Here is a 14,408-nt window from a genome sequence, read left to right on the forward strand (position 1 = left end):
TAGCCAATTTCAATAATTAAGGAGTATCTCATCAGCGTCAGTGAGCCAATAAGCATCTAGCTTGCTTCTACAAAGATCTAATAATGTTTGTGATTGTCTGTCTAACGTTTCACGTTGTGGAGACACCCAGGAAACACTCTACATAACACAGAGACGGCTCTCAAAGTAAGAGCTGAAAAATAGATTAAAAAAAGATTTGTGCTGTAATGGTGAAATTTGCTTTTGTTTTATAAAATTGGTATAAAAAAACAAACTATCATTTAGAAACTGGTATCAAAGTCCCGGTCTTGGTATCGGTACCAGTAGCGGTATTGAATATTTTGGAACGGTACCCCGCCCTAACTATGTGACATAGGAAGCGTGAGCTAATGAGCTAACAAACATGCAAGGAGGAAGCTGGAGTGTCCTTTAGTTCACTTTTGATGTGGTATTTGTCCTTGCTCAGCAACTGTTGATACTAGAGATGGCTGGATTTATTACCTTCAGGTACACATTAGCTTCACATCCTGTCATTAGGGGTCACGCTGTTTATTTGGTCTTGACGGGCAAGATCTTAACAATAGGCATCCAATTAAAGGTGACATTTACCATGGTGTATCTGTTCGTGCTGCGTCCACACACAGTGTTCGTCCTGTTGTCTGTCGATAATGCTCTGCCTCCATCTAGATAATATTGCATCTGACAGTCATGACAGGAAGAGGCGACCACAGACATTTGCAGACTTGTGACACGGTTTCATTCAAGGATAGAGGAATAAACATCAATTTAGACAGCCTAATAGATAATACAGGGACCCAGAAGAGATTATGGCAGATTACATCTGTGAGATAAAAAATGGAGTCTTAGAGGAATATTAAATAAGACCGGATCTGGACTAAGGACAGCAGCCTGCTATGACTGGATGAGATGACTGATCCAGGCTCAGATGAGCTCAAGTATTCACTGCAATACACAGGTCCAAAGATCCAAAGGCATTTGTGTGTCTTCGTTCTGTAAGGCCTGGCAGTTCGTTACTTCATATCTCAGTCCTCCCACCAGCTGTGATTTTTCCCACCCTTCCCTTCATTGTTAATTAAATGCAAATCCTGTCCTCAGTTCTATAGCTGCAACACATGGCATAAGTGTGATGTCATAATTACCAGCAGTGTATTTGTATGTAATTATAGCAAAATGTGTTCCTGGAGACACCTACTGTAGCAGGTAGCCATAACACCCCCCCACCCCCACCCACCCACGCACACCCACCCACACACAAACACGCACACATCATCAACATTGTTGTCGTCATCATCATCATCATCTAATGTCTTTATATGTCGGCACATGCCATAATGTATGTCAATTTCTGAGGGCGCCACATACAGGGGCAGGGCCAGAGGGGTGCCCCCCCCTACCCAAAGCAGAGGCTGATGGGAAGTTGGCTTTTTAGTACCAGAACCTCTGTTTGTTGGGTTGACATTTTTTAAACGACTACAGGCAGAGTCCACCATGATTTTAGAGCGACCCAAAACACCTTCAGAGAGACTAGAACGACTAAAGAGACAAAAGAACTAGAGATGCAAAAAATTACACTGGTGTCTCTGTTGCTTTACACATTTTCTTCACACCCATCATGGAATTTCCTCTACGAACCACTTTACCAAGAAGAAAAGAGAGACGTCAAGCTGAACAAAGATCAATAGACAACGTTTGTATGGCAGCCATATACACAGCTGGGTCACAGGGTTCCAGGGTGCATTGTGTGTGTGTGAGTGTGCATGTTTACAGTGTGGAAATTACTGTAATTACAGATTCTCTAAGAAAAAGAAGACATGAGCATAACCTGGTGTGTGTCCACCAGGGAGCCATTTTAACAGTAATCCTGCATCTTGTTCTGGAAAATAGAAACATGCTAAGCTGCAGATATCCAGCTGAAGTAGCAATTTAGCCTATTTTAGCTTAGCAGAAGTAGTAGTCTGAACATTGATTAAGGATAAAAAAAATCATTTGTTTTTATGAAGCATTTTTTATCCATATAGAATGAAAACTAACAAAACAAGAAATCCTATCAGAGAAGCAAAAAGTGTGAGCAAGAGAGATGAGATGAGACACAGCAGTACAGAGAGACAATAAGGACATGCAGAGTGAAACAGAGAGAGAGAGAGAGAGAAGGGCAAGTCGATGTGCCAACAATCTGAAGATGAGACTGAAAGGGGATCTCCTGTTTCCAACACTTGCTTCCATGACAACAGCCGCTGACAGGGCCCCCGACCCCATGGCTTGTCTGTAATGAATCATCTGCCCTGAAGGTGAATAGACACCCACAAATGCACACATAAATGCATGCAAAGACTCACACACGTGGCAAGACACACTGACATACTGTATGCGTACACACACGCACACACGCACACACACACACACACACACACACACACGTGGCAATACACACTAACATATGTGTGCATGCACTCACTCACTTACACACACACACACATACACACACAAGTGTTTACATCAAGAGAATTGTTTTTCAACTGCAGCCTGTTGATTGAAGTGGATTGTAAGTTCAACCATAAGAGCAGGTAACACACCACTGTTGATTACTGTAATGACTGATTACTGGTTTTGAGCCACAGTCTGGTTATGTGTGTGTGTCTTTGCATGTAGGCGTGTATGTCAAGCTGTAATCCTGGCACGCTTGAATGCATCTGTGAAAGAAACGTGTGATCCATTTGCTCCTGCCAGCTGCTCCGGAGGAAGACATTGAGCATGTATGAAGACAGTCAGTCACACCTTTCAAGAAGCAGCTGAAAGAGCACCTACAATCCTCTACTGGGGTTACATTTGGAAAACATTGGCCTTTGAATTTATAATGGCTGACATGTGTGTTGGTCTGAGCCATCAAACCAAGGAAAGTTTCAAATTTCACACACACTTGAAAGATCTTAAATCATAACCATGACTGCTCTGTGTCCTTGGCCTGTGGCAATCAGACCAAAAACCATCTATCTCTAAAGTGCTGGTAAGGGCTGGCCAGGGAGCCACATCTTCATGTACTGTATCTACCTCTGTGCATATAGAGCTTTCCTAAGATGCCATCTTCTTTCTGTCTTCCCTTCGGCTTGATATGAATACAATCTTACTATCACACATAATTCAAAGAACTAATTCCTAAATGAAAAGGCACACTGTATGATTCAGATTTCCTGGTTAAAAGTTAATTCCCAGTACAAAAAAAAACAGCAGGCCTTGATGTGATAAATTGAGTGACCTTTTGAATTCCTGTGAGCTCTATGGATATCATCAAATATTGCATATTTATAAACCTTAAAGTTTTCATCCTTAAAAGTTCAGTCCAGGTGGATTTGGCGACACCTAAGGAGTGTTCACCAAACTTGCTGTTACGGCAGCACGGTGGCCCAATGTTTAGCACTGGGGCAACACAGCAATAAGGTATGGGGTTCAAACCCTGGTTGTCCCGGGCCTGTGTGTGCGTGTGTGCGTGTGTGCGTGTGTGCGTGCGTGCGTGCGTGTGCGTTCTTCTTTCTAACAAGCTGGTGTGTGGGGAGCATCTGGCGTCGTAAGACTGCCGTGCATCATCCAGTTGGGTGCTACACGTTGGTGGTGTTAGAAAGCAGTCCCCACCGTGACATGCTTTGAGTGTTTATGATAAAGCACTATATAAATGTAAAGCATCATCATTATTATTATTTAGGCAATTTGTGTTGTTTCAATAGAGTAGTCAATCAAAATAAATTGCTGATTGTTTTTTTATGCTGCACACAGTGCAGTTAGTTTCCACACAGCTGTGACTTGATTGTAAAAACTCAATTTTTGATGTACAATCGCTGCTGGCGTTAACATCAGTCACCAACCCATTGTTGTTTCCTGTGACTGCATCTTCATGGGAGAAGCCACTCGATGCTTCACCAGTTGAAGGGTTTCAATGGGATCTACAAGCAGTGGGAATTGTTGGGTTAGCAGGAACGTTAATACATCTCTGACACGGCCATGGTAGAGGGAACAGTGACCTGATGCTGTTATCAATAAGACAAATTTACAAACCGTACCTCTGGATCACATGCTGCATCATTTCACACCAATCCACCGTGCATATGTAGGTGATAAGAATTCAGCCCTGGAATGGCAATCCTCTGGAATCCAACACTAACAATGACACCTAGAATATGGAGATGTAATTACAAAGCATAACGGTGTTGAGACAATGCCAGCTATGAATAGTATAAAAACTGGGTTTGATTTCATGAAAACTTCAAAGGTTAGAACATAACATGTTCAACGTGTGAGCCCCCTACAAGAATGAACTAGACTAGTGAATCCAGAGACTTTTACTACAGCTTTCCAGTCTCCAATGATTGCCTCAACGCATGTCATATACCAAAACAATTAAATAATATGTGCATATTACAAATAATCTTTTAACTGCACAGACGTGAGTCCCGCAGTGAGGCAGCGGTTGCCATTAAGTCCTCAAGACACAAAGAAAGCGGTGTCCCGAATTTCTATTATATTGTTAAAGGGTGAATTAAGATGGGCCCCTGTCATGCTGTTGAGGATTTACTTATCCCTGATGAATCAGCATGATACTGTATGCCATGTGTTTCTGACCTACTTACAGTAGCATGACCCATGCAAACATGAACCTACAAGCAGGTATGAGCTGCATGCACATGCTTAATAAATTGAACCAGTACACTGTCACACGATCTGCGCTGCCTCACAACAACATCACAGTCTAAAATCTCCCAGCTTTAGTTGTTGGCATGTTTCTCTCTCCCCCCTCCCTCTTTTTTCCCTCTTTCTCTTTCTGTCCGTCCTGCTGCTCTGACAAAAGCATTTAACCACCAATGCCAGATATCAGAATTCAAATTGAAATGATCATTTTATTTAGCGTCCATTGAATCTCCCTGCTTTCCTTTCTGTCTTGTTTTCTTTCTTGTCCACTCTGTTTTTCTCTTTTTCACTTTTTCTAACCCCATCATCTCCGTCCACCAATCCCTCATTTCTCCTCCATCCACGAGCATGTCAGATAAATTGCGATCATCCATTTATCATCATGCCTTCAACTTGTTTTTATTAAAAATAATTGTTTTAGTTTAAGTTTAAACAAACTTATTTCTACGTTAAATAATACAGTTTCTTTTTACTGGCATGTGTGCAAGACCTCCATGGATTTTCAGTGAAGAAACCTATTAGCCTTAAAGGCTGTGTTTGAACTAAAATGACATCATCTTTCTGTAACTGCTATACTACGTCTTTGCATGTGTGTTTGTTTCAGTAATTTGAATTCATTCACTGAATTGTTTAAACCACAATACACTCTCTCTTGTGCCTCAATTCTATTCCCCTCGCCTCCAGAATAAAAACAAACTCACTAGGTTTGTAGGGGAACAGATTGTTAGATTATTTTGTTTGGTTACTCCCAGTTAAAAAAAAAAAGTCTTTTGTCTCAGCAGGAGAGACATGCCTTTGTTTATGTACGTATGTCCCCCTTCTTCCTCTCTGGTTGTATTAGAGTCCTGTGGTGAGGATCGTTTTGAATAATAACCCACTGCAACAAAACTATGACCCCTGGTGATAAGAAGTGTGAAGGCACTTTGGGCTCTTTACATAATAAAGATCAGCACAACCCTTTTGGCACAGTTGCTCTCCACATCAGATGTAAATGAGAGCTCAATGATTATAATGAGAACATTATGATTCTGTTCATGTGTGTTTGGCAACTCAGGCATTAATATTCTCTCCAAGCCAGATTAATCAGTTGAACACACAATTAAAGTAGCTCCTATTATGCAACCGCTCTGGTGGAGAGGGCTCTGTGCAGGGCTTTCCACGGCTTTTTGTGTCCTGGGGCATCTTTGTCAAACAATCTTTTTACTGTTTCATTTTTATACTTTCCCCAACTCCAAACAGGTTTTGGAAGCACGATGCGGTATGTGACATTTTCAGTAATTGACACAGGTCATCTGTTAAAAAGATAAATAATAATAAAAATATGTTCTTCAAAAAAGTAGTTGACACAGGTCTTATGCCTAGTCTGCAAAACAAGTGAATCGTGGATCAAGCTGCTTTGTGCAGTCTTCGGTCCTTAAGACTATGAAGGAAATGAGGCAGGAAATCATTTTAAAATCATTACAGTTTTCATATTTATTAAATTACTTTTTAAAACTCTGCATGGTCTGTTTTTGCCTGCAATCATAGACAGTATAAGAAATGGACACAGCAACGCCATTGATTTTGATGAAGACCAGGCTATTAGAAGCACTTTTCCAGTGATGGCTGAGCATACTGCAAACTGAGCTTGAAGACGTAGATGTGACGTGAGCAACCTGTCTGTACCTCTGCCAAGAGAAATCTGAATCCTTCTAAATCTTGCAGAGACGGAGAGCAAATGTATATGTTGGGAGATAACATAGGCACAGGCTAATTGTTGCTAACTAAAATGCTAGTTAACGTTAGTAATTAAACCTAAACAGCTAATGTGAGCTAATCTGACTATATGGTAATTTCTCTACTGTGCGACAGAAAGTCACATTTTTATGACACAATCATAACACATAACATGAGATACAAGGCAGAGGAGCTTTTATACATTGTTGTGTTTCTTTAGAAATAAACAATGGACAAATAGAATCTTTAAAAGTTATTTGCTGTCAAAGTGACGCCAAAATGATTGGGAGTCGATGGAATGCTAACGGCAGGTGATGACTTGTTAGCCTAAGATTTTCCCCAAAGGAGGTACGATTTCCGGATGCTCCCAGGTAACTAACTATCATTGATTATTCACTGACCTACATATCCCAAAAAGAAAGCTGTACCCTTGACCATTTCACTTAACACACATACAAAAAATATCAATTAAATTTGTCGTAATATCCACCGGTCAAATCTTAATAGCAGCCTACACGAATACAATCACAGATAAGAAAATGGCTAAATGTTACAATTATGTATGTTAATACAAAATACACCCTAGATTAATGTCTTAACTTTGCCATAATGAGGTACCCCCGCCGTTAGCGTAGCATCGAATACCTGTAACCCAGCCAGCCACAAAGAACTGGTAAGCATCCACTATTAAATGCTTTGAGATCAGCACCAGTGTATGGGGATACCACGGTTAACACATGGTGTTACAGATCGTGTGGACTGAAGTCAGGCAGACTTGCCGATTCAATGACGTCCGTGAAAACGGAGGGAGGACGTGTCACAGCCCGGTCTGTGACCCCCAGATTCCCTGTGTTTTCTGTTTGTTTTTTCCCTGTCAGTCTTTCGGTGTGTCTCCTCACCTGACTTCATCTGCAGGGCGTGGCGCTGCAGGCATTATTGGGCACACCTGGCTTCTATCACGATCAACAGCAGTACAAGAAACCCAGCTCTCCAGTCACTCAACGCCAGATTGTTTCGACTCACTATGTGGTAAACTCCTCAGGCCTTCATTCTCAGTCTCTAGTGAAAAACTTAGTTTTGGAAATTACAAAACCATTTTGTGTAGCTTAAGTCTAATCTAGTCTCTCTCATCTGCAGCACCAGCCTAAATTCATCCACTGCCGTTGCCTGCCACGTTCCCTCGCCACCCGTAAATCTCTGCTTCCATCAGGAAGCACAGCTGGACTTGATACTACCGAGAGACAATAAACCATTTTTAACTTTGAGTCTGAATCTGCTTCTGTGGTCCACACTAGAGCTTACCATAACAGGAAGAAGGTAAGGTTTGGTATCCAATCGATCTCCAACTTCTCCAAATACCGCGCTTTGAGAGCACCTACCAGATGCCCTACCTTGACCGATAACGGCTCGACAATTTGTTGTTCAATAGAAGAAGCCAAAAGGAAGAAGAAGAAAGTATTATTATTACAGTTTATTTAGTGTTATGTGTTTTAAACTGATTGAAACTAACTTTCTGCTAGTCTATTACACTGTCCTTTGCAAACATGTGCTTTTTTTTTTAACACGTGTTTGCAAAGGGTCTATATGAAGGACTTTACAAATACAATTTGATTGGTTGAAGTGTAAACCAAATGGCAGCCCAACAAAAGATTACAGGACCGAGAGGCCTGTTACATAAAAAATTGCTCTGTAGGTCTTTAAATGACACTGTCCTCTGAAACCCACCCCCATCGTTTGCTCAAGCAGAAAAATTATGACTCATGTTACATTTATAGTAGCAGTGCCCTCTAGTGGCTTTGGTAATTATGATGGTAGGAAAGCAAGAATTGAGGTAAAGTATAAAAAACACAGTACTTTAACTTTTAACTTTATGTAACAAACTTAACTACGGCATGTTTTGTGTCACGTGCGTAACCAAAAGCTAAGTAACATAACAGATGTACTGATTTAAACCCAAACCATGACTTAACTAATTTGTTTTTGTGCCTAAACATAACTTAACGAACATAACTAATGTGTTTTATACTGCGACCATTACGTACTTTCAGATATGAGGGTGGAAACGCTCCTGTGGGGGGTGTAACTTTACGAAATGCTCCAATGGGTTGTATTAAAGGGTAGGAATAAGTGACCAATAAATGTCATTTGGACTTGTTGCTTTCAATACAGGGAAACATTCATATTCAAAACATGTATAAGTCAATACGATGTAATTTATAGGATAATAAAAGTGTTGTGCCTTTAATTTGATCGGCATTCATGTCTGCCCGAGGAGGAAAAATTGTTGTAGTCCCACACAGTAAACATGGTGTTACTGATCATCTGACATGTAACACATCCCAAAGAAGCTAAAAAAAAAAACGTATTAGGCAGAAAAGGGAGAACAAAGGAGACAGGAGGTGAAATATGAGGAAAGGAAAACAAGAGTGGAAAGGGGAGATGTAAAAAGAGAGACAGGGAAGAACAGGGTCCTACTCACAGCTCAGGGCTGGAAGGGAAATGACAACATACAGTAGCTGCCCCCCCCAACCTGTACATCATTCACATTTTGTACTTACAATCATACACAAAGTTATCACACTTTACAAAAGTGAAACATTCAACGTGCCTGTTATCGCTGCTTGAATTCTCTGCAGCACCAATATATTTTTTGTTTGTATATGGCAGTTGGAGAGTGTGCAGTTCATTAGTTTCTAAAGATGATAGAAGGCATTTGGAGCTGGTTGGTACGTAAGTGATGCCATCCTTCTTTCAATACAGTTGTCAGTAGAGCAATGAACACATAGCTGCATAATTGTGTGAGTATATATACTGTATATATATATATACTGTATATATATATATATATATATATATATATATATATATATATATATATATATATATATATATACATGCAGTCAATTGCATGAATTGGATAGCTGGAGGAAGTTAGCCATGGATTTATTATGTCCTGCTCATAAACTCCTCAGTAAAATACAAAGACGTCCCCAGGAGTTTAAATCTAATCTCAGGCCAGATTTAATATAGGAGGACAATAGGGGAGATCAGCAATACTTCTGAATTTACCCTGCAGAGATCTGAGGAGCAGTTAAAGGTTCTCTAAGATGTCACGAGCGTTTTAGGCTACAACATTGGTTGTCACATTACAGCAAACATCTCCTCACTATCTGCGAGCTGCCTGTCCCCAGAACACACTGTAAAAAAACGCAGTCTCTAAGGCAAGGTAGACTTTAAAAAAAAAATTTAAATACTTTGATTGTCAACAAGAAGTAACGTCACCCAACATCGCTCACCTTTAACCATTGTCCTCATAAAAAGAGTTTAAAGTGCCAACACAAAGAAAGAGTAAGGTGACGGACATCTGGTCGAATCTTATGGACATCCGGCAGAAATTTCGGCGGCACCTGTACAATCCCGAAAATTAAACAACGTTAATATATTTAAAAGAAGAGGTAAACATTTTGGGAAATGCAGTTATTTTCTTCTACAGTTCTTACTTTTGCAGATGAGAACATTAATGTCACTCCACTGTAGGCTACGGTTGGTATGCCAGCCGTCAGTTAGCTTAGCTTAGTTTAGCGCAATGACTGTAAACCAGCAAGCCTGATTAGCTATGTAAACCCCATAAAACCATGTTTTTCACCTTTGGACAGAGCCAGGGTAGCTAACTATGAAGGTGACTATGGTGTAAAATGTGAGAGCTTGTAGAATACAATGTGAGAACAAAAAATCTGAACTTGGATGTTGAAATTTGCACGTGTAAACAAAATATTCACACACATGTCATCTGGATTTGAAGTCACACAAAGAAAAAAACACATTAGAGCTTGTAAAAAAAAAATCTAAACTTGTGAGTTGAAATTTGCATTCGTGGAAAATGTTCCCACACCTGTACTCTGAATGTAAAAGTCACAGAAAAATATTCACAAATGTGTACATTGACATTTAAACGTACACAATGTCCGCTGCAAACCTATGTATACTTTTTTAATTTCCCATCACACTACAACTCAGTGACTACAACCTCTCAAATCTGTCACTACAACTTAACTATGAGCTCTTTTGCATCACAAAGTGGCCAATCTGCGCGTCTCGAATTTTGCAACACTTTTGGCGATACACTTGGTGCAAAACTAATTTGTACCTGTGGACTTAGGCTGTCGAGCTCTGAGCCAACAGAATGGGGAAAGCAGGTTTTTTTTGTCCAGATGAGGGACAACTTTGTCCGGCTAATTTACGCAGCATGGAAGCTTGGTGGAATAGCATGCTAGCATTAGCCAACTAACCAGCCAGCCCACTTCTAAATAAATACCTTTCAATTAGTTATTAAAAAAAACAACCCTTTAGAGAACCTCCAGGTATTACAATCTGTTCTCTTAAGGTTATTTTCTTTTAAAACCTTCAGAGAACGTTTCTGAACTTTTTGTCATTATTTTTTTATTACTCCTTGTTATTTTATTTTGTTTCATTTATTTTGTTAATAACCGTTAGAGAACCTCCAAGTTACGTTTCCTGGAGGTTCTCAAAAGTTTTTTTTTTAAACGTTCAGAGGCCGTTCCCGGAACGTTTCTCTGAGGTCATTCTGTCTAATTTGCAAACAAGAAAATGAGGTTTAAGGGAGCAAGATGTGTGGCCTAACATCAATATTAGTCTTAAAATGAAGAGGAAACAACACCGCACGAACCCCCATGATTCACTCAAAGTCCAGTCACGAGGCTTCAATTTACTGCATATTTACATCTTGGCCAAGAGCACCTGCAAAATGCTGACCTTTAAACTGGGTTTCCATGGAGACGCCTGGTTGCCTTACTAACACGCACAGCTGGACAATGGCAGAGGTAATCTTGGCGTCACATAAAGCAAGTAAACACCTTTGTGCGCAGGACCAAAGAAAAAATGAGGACAGTTTATTGGAAAATTGTGAAAGAGATTGAGGCAGAAATGAAGGGTGCATTGAAAAGGGTTCAGAGGGTACAAAAGAGAGGTCACTGACGAAACAGTGTTCTGCTCTACTGCCCCCAATAAACTCTTACGTCTACAAGTTTATTGCAACTTGTGTGTGCTGCAACCTCGTCACGAAGGCTGCTCATAACGCAGCAAAAAAACTGATTTCATTCGTTAAAAAACATTGCCCTACATCTAGAAGCCCTGGTTAACACAAGGAATGAATGGATACATTGTAACAGTAATTAAATACATGAAATACCATCTCTATTTTCTTTTACATTAATCTTAGTGACCACAAAAGTTTTCTCATTTCTCATTTTGTGTGCCCCGAACATAAACAGAATCTGTCTTATAACAACCAACAGGATAATAACTATTATTATGAAGAAGAAATAGTGAAACTTGAGTTTTAAATCATAACTCACTGAGGTGCACTCATGATGTGATATCAGACTGTTGGACAATTGGACAATTTTGCATTATGCACAATTGTCTCTCTCTTGGAGTCACTGGGACTGGGTTACTTTGATATATAAAAAAAAAGAAAAAACAAAAAAGAATTGTTCCGTCAAAATCTTGTTTGGGCACAACTGCACCGAAGATCCAACTACTGCAAATCACACTGCTGGAAAATAAAGTGCAGATAATTTACATTTGCATTCAAAAAGAAAATGGCTTCATTATCTCATCATCATATCGTATTATCGCATTGTATTTCCTCTGTTTTAAAAAAAAAGAAGCTTTGAGTGATAGTGGACAGTTTAAAAGTGACATGAAAAAAGGGGAAAGGGAAAGAGAGAGAGAGAGAGAGAGAGAGAGAGAGGGGAATGATGTGCAAAAAACATCCCCTGCTTGAGGTAAAGTGGCAAAATTGAGGTCACAGTATGCGGTACGTTTGTGAAGGTGTACCTAAAAATGGATGACAAATGGTGTCCAAGGCATTACGCACCATAATATACTAGAAAGACAAAAAAAAGTTTAATCACAGCTCACATCCCCGCAGTGATGACGTATATTTTCTTTCATGCATGTTGTTGCAGTGTCATGGAGATCTGCAGAGACAAAAACACAAAATCAGTGTTGTATGTGTTTGTGAAGATGTTTGTAATGTCCTTCCTACAGTGTTTACGTAGGGCGCAGCTGCACACCCCGCTGACTAGGCAATTAGGCCCTACACATTTACTCACACACCATGTCGATTTTCCAATTACACCTACATAGCCACACATGCCGCTGACTGTAATTAGGCCTACGTGGGACTCACAGATGTGCATGACATAATGTAGGACTGCTGGGGTTATTGCATATAATGCACAGCTATCAAGCTCCACTTAGAAATCAGATCAAATAAAGGCAAAGAGATGTGTTTGGATGAAAAATGATGAGATGTACAGGTTAAGATTGCCAAGCACTCCTGACAGCTGCACTGCAGAGCTTCCAGTCTTCCGTGTAGGCAGTGGTTTTATTTTTTCATACATAGCTGAGTAGTTCCAATAAAGTGAATTAAATATGTGGTAGCCTAATTACAGAGCTCATCTTACTGCAGTAAACTGAACTGGCCTACTTACTTACCTCGAGGATCTCTAAAGGCAAGGTTGTTGCACAGAAAATAAAGAAGAACGCAGAATTGGCACATAAAGAAATAAGACGTTAAAGTGGCTATATGTAACTTTTAGTTTGGGTGGTAGTGTTTAGGTGTGTAAAGGTCTTTTCTATCCAGTTTTACATTATTGAGTTAGCGTTAGAGACATGTTATACAGTTGCAAAGAATGTTTTTCTGAGGCAGAAAATCATTCATTCATTTCCAGTAAGAGACTACGTTACAGATGCATCGTTGCATTTTAAGTGTTGCATACTTAGCCTGGGTGTGTTGTGAGCGAAACCGGGTATCACCAGAGAATGTCTAATAAGGAGAGAACTTCCACTCTCGGGGAAAACTTCCAGCTTCTGAACTGGTTGCAGTTCCACTCTGATTCCATATGAGAGCGCTCCAATGCAAGTGCAGAACGAATGGAGGTCCATGGTTATGCCCCTCAAAATCAACGTTTCTCAGGATATTGTTTTTTCTCTAGTAAATTCAATGTTGCATTCAAAAGGGAGGCAAAGAAAATACACATTGCTGGGTGTACGATTCTTTTTTTTAAAGTCGTTTTCGTTCAAAAAAGCCTTTTTAAAATGTCAATGACATCATACACATTGTACGGCCAGAGATACTGCTTTACAGCAAGCTCTGAGTCACTTCCTTTTCTCTCTCGAGGCATCGACAATACAGCGGACAGGTTAGGCTCTTCCTTATTAGAAATTCTACGGTGTCACTGTAGCCCCGTCTACTAATGATGGCCGAATGAAGCTTCGTGAAACATTGTCTTTATTTTCCAAGCCCATTAGATGGAGCACTCTGTTCAACAATTGGTTGAGAATATACTGAATTGCAACATTAATATGTGTTCCTTCAGCCTGCCTTTGGTCCTACAGTGGCTAGGAATGGTGATAGGTGTAAACCATGGGTATCTTGCTCTGCCTCTGAGAAAATGAAAGCTCAGATGGGCCGATCTGGAATCTTGCTCCTTATTAGGTCAGAAGGGGAAAGGTTACCTCCCCTTTCTCTGCTTTGCCCGCCCAGAGAATTTGGCCCGCCCATGAGAGAGAAAGACATCATGACTTTCAAACGGGCAAAGTGGCAGTTGGTCAAGCCCCTCCCCCCCCCCCTCAAAAGCTACAGACTCAGAAATGGCACATACTAAGGAAAGCTCATTGTGGGACTGGCTCTAGTGGCTGTAATTCTGCACCAAGGCTGATTTTGGGAAAGAGATATGGTGAAACTTGGGATATGGTATTAGGGGACCACGAAGGTCTATATAAAAACATCCCAAAGACCACCATGTCATGGGACCTTTAAAACCAAGAGCGCCATCTAGTGGGCTCAGAAAATAGACAATGGTTCACAAAGCTTAACTTGGTCTGCTTTTGTGTCTACTTGCCACAAATCATTCTGTGACTACGCAGGAAAAATCAAAACCGAGCAACGGCACTTATAAAATCTACGTAAAAATTGTGTCATTTTC

Source organism: Etheostoma spectabile, chromosome 9 (assembly GCF_008692095.1).
Source record: "Etheostoma spectabile isolate EspeVRDwgs_2016 chromosome 9, UIUC_Espe_1.0, whole genome shotgun sequence".
Taxonomy (NCBI): Eukaryota; Metazoa; Chordata; class Actinopteri; order Perciformes; family Percidae; genus Etheostoma; species Etheostoma spectabile.